This window comes from Gastrolobium bilobum, unplaced genomic scaffold, assembly GCF_033153095.1.
Source record: "Gastrolobium bilobum isolate Gb01-03AN ecotype WA unplaced genomic scaffold, APGP_CSIRO_Gbil_v1 utg2155, whole genome shotgun sequence".
In the NCBI taxonomy this organism is placed as follows: Eukaryota; Viridiplantae; Streptophyta; class Magnoliopsida; order Fabales; family Fabaceae; genus Gastrolobium; species Gastrolobium bilobum.
In genome coordinates this window covers 420,642-431,462 of record NW_026898746.1, presented here as the reverse complement: position 1 = coordinate 431,462, position 10,821 = coordinate 420,642, and positions in this window count along the sequence as shown.

Below are 10,821 nucleotides of genomic sequence, written 5' to 3'. Positions count from 1 at the left end.
ATTCTGGTATCTCATCAGGGAATACATCCACAAACTCATTAACCACTAGAATAGTAGAAATCTCAATCTCCTTACCACCCACCAATCCACCCAAGAAAATATAACCCTGGTCCCCAGCCTTCAAGGCTTTAACAGCTTGACACATAGACAGAAAGGGAGACGGAGTAACCGAGGGCTTCTCGTGAGATAATATTAACCTCTTGCCGCAGCAATCAATCATTGCGCAGTTTTGAGACAACCAATCCATGCCCAATATCAAATTAACAGAGGCCAGGGGAAAAATAATCTAATCAATAGTGTAGCCCCTGCCTTCGTAGATAAACCCGACCACTTTACAAATAAAGGAGGAATCATTAACCTCTCCTGTAGCCGTAGTAATACGCATCGGGGGAATCATCTGTGATACTCTTAACCCAATACTTTTGCAACATATTCAGCTACGAACGAATGTGTAGCTCCCGAATCAAATAACACAGACAAATCAATATTAGAGATGAAAATTATACCTTTAACCAAATTTGGTGCCTTCTCCGTCTGCTGCGCATTTGTAGTATAAACACGCCCAACCGTAGGAGCAAATGGCAAGGCCTGCAGATTCGCAGCCTGCCCAATATTACTGTAACAATTATTGGCAAAGTGCCCAACCTTACCACATTTAGAGCAAGAATTCGGAGCCGCAGTACAAGGGCCCTGATGAAACCTCTTACACTTATCACATCGAGGATTAGAATTCCTGTCATTATACCCACTTCTCTGACCACCACCACTCTTGAACTGACCTGGAGGATGCCTTACCTGCAACCCCCTACCTCTATTATTATTCTGATGGTAGACACCTCTGTTATTATTACCAGAAGGACTAGATGTCCTCGCAGAACTAGACTTCGGATATCTGTTATAAACACTTTCAACCCGTTTGCACTGGGTCACTAGATCATCAAAATTCCTCACAACAGTATTAGACACCTTATTCGCAATTTTCTCATTCAGACCTCTCTGAAACTTAGCAGATAAAAACTCAGGAGTCGGCAGCACACCCCCGTAACTTGCAAATTTCACTAATTCACTAAACTTCGCCATATAGGCATCAACAGTTATGGTACCATGTACAACTTTCTCAAACTCACCCTGCTTAGCTTCCCGAACATCCCTGGGAAAGTACTCTTCATGAAATATTCTTTCAAATAAAGCCCAAGTAATTCCTTCTCCCTGAATGGTAAAAGGGCGAGATGCATTGTACCACCACTCGTGGGCATCCCCCTCAAGCATATACACAGAATAGAGTAATCTCTGGGGATCCTGACACCCCATAACCTGGAATATTTTCTCCATACCCATCAACCAGGTAGTCACTACCTTTGGGTCCCTTGACCCCTGAAATGCTAGTGGTTTATGCTTTCTGAAAGAAATGAGTCTCTGCTCATCAGTACCAACAAATACTTGCTCAGCAACCTCAGACGACTAAGCAACAACATAAGGATCCATAGAAGGCTCTAGGATATAAGTAGGATTAGTAGTGTGGTGGCTAGCCTTACCAGACTGACGACTAGCAACACTCCCCTCCTGGTGAGGTGTAACAGATGGCGTATGAGTATGAGTCTCCATAGCCGTATGTGGAGGAGAATCTTCCCTCCTGTTCCGAGCCCTATTTTCCCTCATCTCATTCATGAAGGCGTGGATCATATACTGATTATTTTTCATCAGGGTCTCGGTCATATTTCTATTCGCAGTAGTCTCTTCCTGCAGAGCATTCAGAACTGCAGTAATAGGATCTGGTGCTGCTAGACGACCTGCACCTCGAGTTCCACGGTGACCTTGTTCCCTACTCACGATATCTGTACATGTAACACAAAGGAATGAGCTGATAAGATCCACACTGAGGAATCACATATACATTAATCATAAACAGTTCACAGATAGCTATGCAACACAAAATACAGTAATACATTATCAGAGTTCCCTTATAAAATTGCTCTGATACCATAAAATGTAAAAGCCCATTGTACACCGGTATTGTTAACATTAATTATGATATTAAGCGCAGTTACAATCACAACAATTCATTTATAAAAATGCGAGTAAACTTTTTCCGTTTATTACGCGAACATCTAAAACAATAAAAGCGTAATAATTAAAAGTTGTGACTGTAATTGTAAAATCTTTGCGGAATACTTATTAGGTTACTTTTATAACTTATTTTACTTACCATAAGTCTCTAAGGGGTTCCCATAAACTCACTTAGCATAATTCTCACTTTTACGTTTTCTACCCTTTCGACTATGGTTCGGTCTTTAATTTTCTACGGATAAACCGCATTTTAAAAGCCTCTCATCTTTTGATATGTTATTCTACACTCAATTAAATTTCTAGGAAGCTATCACACGAGTTATTTAGAGCTCGTTTGCTCCGGATATCGTCGTTTGAAGTTGGACAAGCAAAACTGCCAGCCAACCCCAAAACAGCTCTAAACATCGCTCACTCCACGAATTACTGCAGAAATTTCAATCAACTTATTTCTCTCAAAGTTTTATACAAAAAACTATACATCTCAAGCTTCATATTGATATATCATACACCTAATTTGACCAAGGAACGAAGCAGGAATTAATTTCCCAAAACCGGTCCAGAAATGCCACAGGTGCATTAAGCAAATGGGCAGTCTGCATTCCCTACCTTCTACAGGCCGACGTCCAACCCAGATTTTTACCAAATTTTACCACAAGATATAGGACATCTCAAGCTTCAAAATGGAGTATGGAACGTTCCTATCTGACCTCTGTGGAGGGAGATATGCTCTCCCAAATTTTGCCTAAATTATGCCAATTTCTAGAAATTTCGCCAGAGTTTCCTTTGTTTTTACAAAAATCCCCAAATTTGCCAATGTGATCTAAGATCTCAAATGTACCTAATAATCATTGGGTGGCACACACAAGGACCAACAATGCCTTGGGGCACTTACAACCCATCACAGTTTATTTTACTTATACAATACGTATCACATTGCTTCCTTTATTAATACTTAATACGTTTCAATCATCAAAGTCTAATTGCATGCATTTGCTAATCATATACATAATCATAATCCTAAAATAGGCCTATTGCCCTTTCATCATATTACATATGCTTCACATTACACAAGATCCAAATACAATATTTACAATTATCCAAATTACAACATAATTCATAAGTCTCCAAATGTCATAAACTACATGTATCTAGATCTAGGCAAAAGTAGCATGAACAAATATAACCATAAATCTCATCCTATCAACATATACAATGTTCATGCCCTAAGTCTAGCCTAGGCCCAATGGCCATCAAAATGCAAAATGTATACTGTCCTCCAACGACTCATCCTACGGGCTTCTTGCCCGCCGCTCCTGCACCACTGCTACCTCCTGAAATAAAGCCCCCAAGACGGGGTGAGATATACGAATATATCTCAGTAACCCAGAGGTTCCGGAGAAAAATCCGCCCAATGGCTCACTTCGATGCATATAAATAATATAAAATAACATCTTGAAAACGGGATATAGCAAGGGATTTAGAGAAACTGGGAACATGGGATATAAAATACGACGAAGCTGGAATGGTCGCTATCAATACCACGCAACGTCCTGCCTAATGGCTCGACATATAAGTTTACGGGTCTCAACCAAGGCGTGTTCCTAGAACATCCAACCGAGGCACCCTCCATCCATATACACCCGAGACTTCCTAGTGTGCTCCTATCCGGATCACACACCACGACCCTATGTCAACTGGAACTCCTTCTCGGAGACTTATCCAGTGGAAGTCCACAATGCCCGAAGGCAAACTGTCTACTGGCCAGAGACTCGGTACATCCAGTGTACCACTAACATACATAATAAATGCATGAACATGTTATTCTACATTACTTACATACACTTTCTACCATCACCCTCAACGGGCATGGTGGAACACACAAGGGGATCAAGCCCCAGTACCAAGAGGTTACCTGTTTAGTCCTCTTCACTTAGCTCCCAATAATATATTCTCCGAGCTCTTTATACAGCAGAAATGCCTACACAGAGGACATTCCCAATTACTTAAATTCATACAACAAATGCAAGTCATCAATTACACAAGCATGGTTCCAATTACTTACCTCAATCCCACTTGGTCCAGGACCAAGGGCAATCCACCGAACTCATGGTTCGGGGTTCAAATCTACGTACGGCAACATACAACAACCAGGTACGAATCATCAATACACGGAAAATCTATCAAAATACGAAAACGTCAAAAATCACCCCCCACACTAGGTAGGTTCGGCCAACAAGGTGTTAATTTACATTTTATTTTTCTAAATTTTCTTTCTCATTTTCTTAGGCATCCTTAGGTCACCAAAAGGCCATATTAAGTGCCACTTTTTATTTTTCGTCATTAAAACGTCGTTTTGCCTAATATTTTGCTCTAGGTCCAATTAACCACTCAACACTACCAATTATTTTTACATTGGTTTTCCAACCTTCCAACCACCACACAACCCATCTAATTACCATACAATTACACAACACATCATCCAAATAATTTTTCAACATAAATTCCTCTTTTTTTCCCTTAATGGCCGAAATTCAACAAAGGGTACTCCAAGGGATTTTCAATCAATTTTTAACTATCCACACTTCATTCAATCCCATTATAACATCATTCAATCATACAACAACTCACCAACACAATCCTAACACAATTTCAAAACCCAAAGTCATGGCACCATCAAATTTTCCTAAGTTAAACATCATATTTTTCACCAATAATTTTCATTGCATTTATAGCTCTAACACATCATTCTAAGACATTATCATCTAATACACATTTTTCATTTGAACTCTTTAACAACACAATTCAACAAAACCCCCTTTAGGGTTCATGAATTAAATCCAAAGATTAAACCATTGAAAAGGTGTAGGAACTTACTCAAAAGTTAGGCACAAGGCTCCTCCAAGACATACTAAATCATTGGAGCTCCAAACAACTCCATGAACACAATTCTAACACTATGAGTCGCGGCCTTGGGGAGGAAATATCTCATTTTCTAGTGGTTTTCAAGGTTCAAGGGTACCACCAATGACTTTAGAAGATGATTTCCAATGAATTTCAACACAAAAATCAATGGATTTGTTTAGGATTTGGTGGATTTAGAGAGAAAGAAAATCAAATGTGTGTGTGTCCATGTGGAAGGGGAAGCTGCGGGTTTCAAAGGGAGGGAGAGAGAGAGAGAAGTGATGATGAATAGTGAGGCTATGCACATGTGGCATGTCCTACTTAAGTGGGGTGGGTCCCACCGCCATCTCACGCGTTTCAAACTTATTTGAATTTCCCTCCGATTCCACTAAATGTCCATAATTTCACAACCTATTTAGAAACTTTAATTTTTAACATTAACCATTTTCCTTTAATTACACTTGATCAGATGAATCCAGAGTCTTCCGGTCGTTCGGAGAAAATGCTGTTTTAAGCTGTTGCGCGCGTCATACGCACGATTCACCAAACTTACTTATTTCCATCAAATTTTATCAGAAATCATATTCCCTAATTCTATAAACCATTTATAACTTTTATTCAAAACCTAGAGCTCAAAACTCAATTGGTACGCTTTACGGTGCAACTGTACCGCGATATTTTTACCCGGTAAAAACACTATTTTCTGAATTTTTTGAAACTTGCCTAACCACTCAATTTTTCGTTCTGAATCCATTTCCAGGGTTATTTTCATCATCTGAGACCTTCTACTCAATTTTTATCTTCCTAGGGTTGCATGTTGGCTAATTACTGTTTTGCCCTTTCTTTGTATTTTAGCCTAATTCTCAGGATTTTCACTAATCCTTCCCTTTAATCAATGTTTAATATTTTAATATATAATTTAGAATTGCGAGGTGTTATAATCCTAATGATAACTGTACATGCAACACAAAGGAATGAGTTGATCAGACCCACACTGAGGAATCACGCATACATTAATCATAAAGAGTTCACAGATAGCTATGCAACACAAAATACAGTCATACATAATCAGAGTTCCCTAGTAAACTGCTCTGATACCATAAAATGTAACAGCCCGTTGTATACCGATATTGTTAACATTGATTATGATATTAAGCGCAGTTACAATCACAGTAATTAATTTATAAAAATATGAGTAAATTTTTTCCTTTTTATTACGCGAGCTTTTAAAACAATAATAAAGCGTAATAAATAAAAGCTGTGACTATAACTGAAAACTCATTGCGGAATAATAATATAAAATGCCTAGATATCATATAACACTCCTCTCAAGTCACTAAGGGGTTCCCATAAACCCACTTAGCTTAAATCTCACTTTTACGGTTTCTACCTATTCGAACATGGTTCGGTATTTTGATTATTGCGGAAAATCTGCATGTCGCGAACCTCCCATCTTTTAGTATGTTATTCTAAACTGAATTATATTTCTAACAAGCTATCACACGATCAAAAATGTTCTCGTTTTCTCCGGATATCACCGTTTGAAGTTGGACAAGCAAATCTGCCAACCAACCTCAAACAGGGCTCCAAACAGCCTTCACTCTTTGAATGATTTCGGACAAACCACATTACCAATGGCTCTCATATTTTTATACAGCCAACTAGAAACCTCAATCTTCAATTTGAGTTATCATGCACCTAATTTTACCAAGAAACAAAACAGGAATAAATTTCCCAAAAATGCACAGTGACAGCCCCATGTGCAGGGGCGTTTTGAGCAGTTTGTGCTCTATGGCTTCTACAGGGCTGCGTGTTACTCCTATGGATCTAAAATTTTGACATACGGTATTTGACATCTCAAGCTTTAAAATGATATATGGCACGCCCCTATTGGAACTTTGTGGAGGGAGATATATTCTCCCAAATTTCACTCAAAATATGCCAATTTCTAGAAATTTCACCAGATCTTCTTTGTTTTTCCAACATATCCCTCCTTTAAAGGTGTGTTATCTAACCTCAAATGGTACCTAATAAACATGGGTGGCAATAAAGGACCAGCAATGCCTTGGTGCTCTTACAACCCTTCACAATTTATATCAAGTAGCTTACTTTACAATTCAATAATGGCATTATCAAATCTTAAACCATTTCAATCACATTAATTCCTTTGCATGCATTTCTTTGACATAAAAAGTAAATCAAATCCTAGAATAGGCCTATTGTTCTTTCTCACATACATGCTTCAATATTACACAAGGTCCCAATAGTACAATTTACAACGCTTCTTTACCACATTTACATTAATCCTTCAAATATACATAATGGACCTTCAAAATAAATCATGAGAAATAATGGCTAAACTTAGACAAAATATAACATGAACAAAGATGACAATAATAATTCTGAATCACATCCATTGTTCATGTCCTAAGTCTAGCCTAGGCCCAATGGCCCCAAAATACAAATTAATCCTATGTCCAAGTTCATCCTACGGGACTCTTGTCTGCCGCTCCAACGCCACTGCCACTACCTGAAATAAAGTCCCCAAATTGGGGTGAGATATACGAATATACCTCAGTAACCCAGAGGTTCTGGAGATTACTCCGCCCAATGGCTCACTTCGATGCATATCAATAATATAATACAACACTCCAAAACGGGATAAAGCAAGGGATTTAGTGAAGTAGGGAAGCATAGGGAATAAAATACGATGAACCTGGAATGGTCAATGCCAAAACCACGCAACATCCAGCCTATTGGCCTCGGCATATAGCCTACGGGTTCCAATCCAAGGAAGTGTTCTCAAAACATCAACCAAGGCACCCTCCATCCATATACATCTGAGACTTCCTAGTGTGCTCCTCTACGGATGACACACCACGTCCCCCGGTCAACTGCAACTCCCTCATAGAGACCTAGTCAATGGAAGTCCGTAACGCCCGAAGGCAAATTGTCTACTGGCCAGAGACACGATACATCATATGTACCACTATACATACAAATATGCATGATCATGTTATACTACATTACCAACATACACCTCCAACCACTACCCTCAACGGGCATGGTGGAGCACACACGAGAATTAAACCCCAGTACCAAGGGATTACCTGATTAATCTTCTTCTTAGTAGCTCCAATTTAGTACGTCACCGAGCTTGGTACTACTAGAAATGCCTACACATAGGACATTCCCATTTCAATTTCCATTCACCAATGCATATACATGATATAAAGGAATTCATTCACATATTCATAATCACTTACCAAAATCCCTTTGGTCAAGGACCAAAGGCAACCCACCAAGCTTAAGGCTCCAAGTTCAATTCCATGGAAGGCAACCTATGATGATCATACGAGGATCATCAATACACGGTTGAATTTACCAACATTACAAAGCACCAAATTCCCACCTCCCACAAGCATAGGTTCAGCCTCTTTAGGCCTAATTTACCAAATAATTTTCTTAATTTTATTTTAATTTACCATTAGCATTCTAAGGTTACCACAACATCATTTCAAGTCCCATTTTCCATCCAACTCCATCACAACACCATTTTTTCAATTATTCCCTTCTAGGCCAATTCCTACACTTATGCCTATCCAATGGTTCCAACCCTAAATCTCATGCATCCAACCAACTTACCACTCATTTAAATACCATACAACCCCACACAACATCAATTACATAATTTTACAACATCACAACCTATATGCCTAACACGAGATGTCGAACTCGCGCAAATTAAAAATTAATTCTTTAGGGTTCAGAAAATTTGTCGTAAAGTGGAAACCCTAAGTCGTCTCTCAAGGAAATTGTTTTGGTTAAAATCGCTTATGAGAACAGAAAATTAAAAGGGGGGTTTTGGATTTTGATTCAATAATTAAAAAGGCAGAATATAAATTTGGAATAAAAATTCGTAATTAAAAATAACCAACCTAAGGTTTGGGTTCCATGGACGTCTTTCCTCGGATAAGAGGATATCAGAATCGTGATTGATTTGTCAATCGAATCAGAATCCTTATTTCCAATTGACAACCCTCTCTAAGCGATCGCTTAGCATCTGATCAAAGACGATGCTTCTACTCATACAATCGCAGAGTATCAACCCGCTTGATTTAAGGTCATAGGGTCAATCAACCTAATCATCAAATCTGATGATTAATCCCTTTCCATAATCGCAATCGCGAACCTCAGATTGAATATCCACGATCGCACGTTATCAATCTGAGTTGGGAGGGGAAACAAAACTGATTTGAAATAAACGCAGATCCTCAAGACTAATCCATGGAATCCATTACCCTTAGGTTGATTAAAAGGTTCTTAGCCTCGCATGGCTAAGGTAAACATAATTCAAAAAAAATAAGAAGAAGAAGAAGAAGAACACAATTGAATAAAAACTCAGAGAGAACTTCTCTGTTGTAAAAACTCACTCCCAAGGGTTTCCTAGAGTCCCCTTTAAATAGCCGTCACGCAAGACGGCTAGGGTTTCATCGCTTCAGCCCAAACATAAAATAAAAACCGAATAAAATAAAATGAAACAATAAAACTTGGCTTTGGGCCACTTAAGTAATTGGGTTTTAATTTAAATTACAAGCCCAATAGTCAAACAAAACTTCAGCAAAACGCGTCCAACTTGGCGTCCGAAATCGACCAGCTTCCAGTCCTAATTGGGCTTCGATCTCTTCATAAGAATTGTAGCTCTCTGTGTTATCTGAAAAACCCAACAAGAACGGAGTCAATCCGACAACTATGGACCGAGATATGGCCAAAATACAGAAGTAACATAAAGCTGAAAAATTCTGACGAAAATAAATTAAACCCAATCAAAAACTAAAAACCTAAATTAACTCTAACAATCATTATTTTATTCAAATAAATCCTAAAAATACTAATCAAGAGTAACAAATAAGTGTAACAAAATATGTGTTATCAATACCCTACAATGGCCGAAATCATCATGCTCACCAACCAAAGAGTATTCAATTCAATTTTACACTTCCGCACATCATACAATCTTATAATTAATTCGTACAAATACTCCACAAATCAATTACACAATCATAACACAGTCATTTCACAAAGTGTTGAAATCATAGCTTAAAATTGTCTAAGTTATCAACCAAATTCTCCAATAATTTTTATAACATCAATAACTCTAAAACATCATTCTAAGCCACTTTTATCTAATACACAATTTCAATTTGAGCTCTCTAACTACATCTATTCAAGAATGCAAGCTATAGGTCATCAAAACCAAATCAAAATAAAAACCACAAGTGGATGAGAATGCTTACCACCAATCAACTCCTAGGCAACCGAAGAATGAGTTTCAATCTTTGAACGGTCTAAAACCGCAACCAACCACCACCAAAATCACCCAAAACTTCCACCAATATAGCACAATGTTCTCCTCTATCACTCAATTTCGTGGCTCACTCAAGGAAGGAAAGATGATCACAAGCTAATTTGGAACAACTTTCATGTTCAACACTTTTGGATTTGATGAATGGAACCTAAGGCAAAATGGAATTGAAATCCTTGTCTTCCTTGTCTATGGAGGCCGCGGCTTTGCTGGAAAAGGAGGGAGGAAGGAGCTTCTTTTTGAGTTTGCACATGTGTGCATTAGTTCACTTAAGTGAGGCGGGCCCCACGGGTGACACCTCAACCTAAAACTAATTCGAATCTTCTGCCTATTCCACTAAACGTTCATAATTTCCTAAAAAATTTAGAAACTTTAATTTTTAACATTAACCATTGTCCTTTAATTGCACTTGATCAGATGAATTCGAAGTTTTCCGGTCGTTCGGAAAAATCACAGTTTTAAGCAGTTATGAGGGTAGTGCACACGCT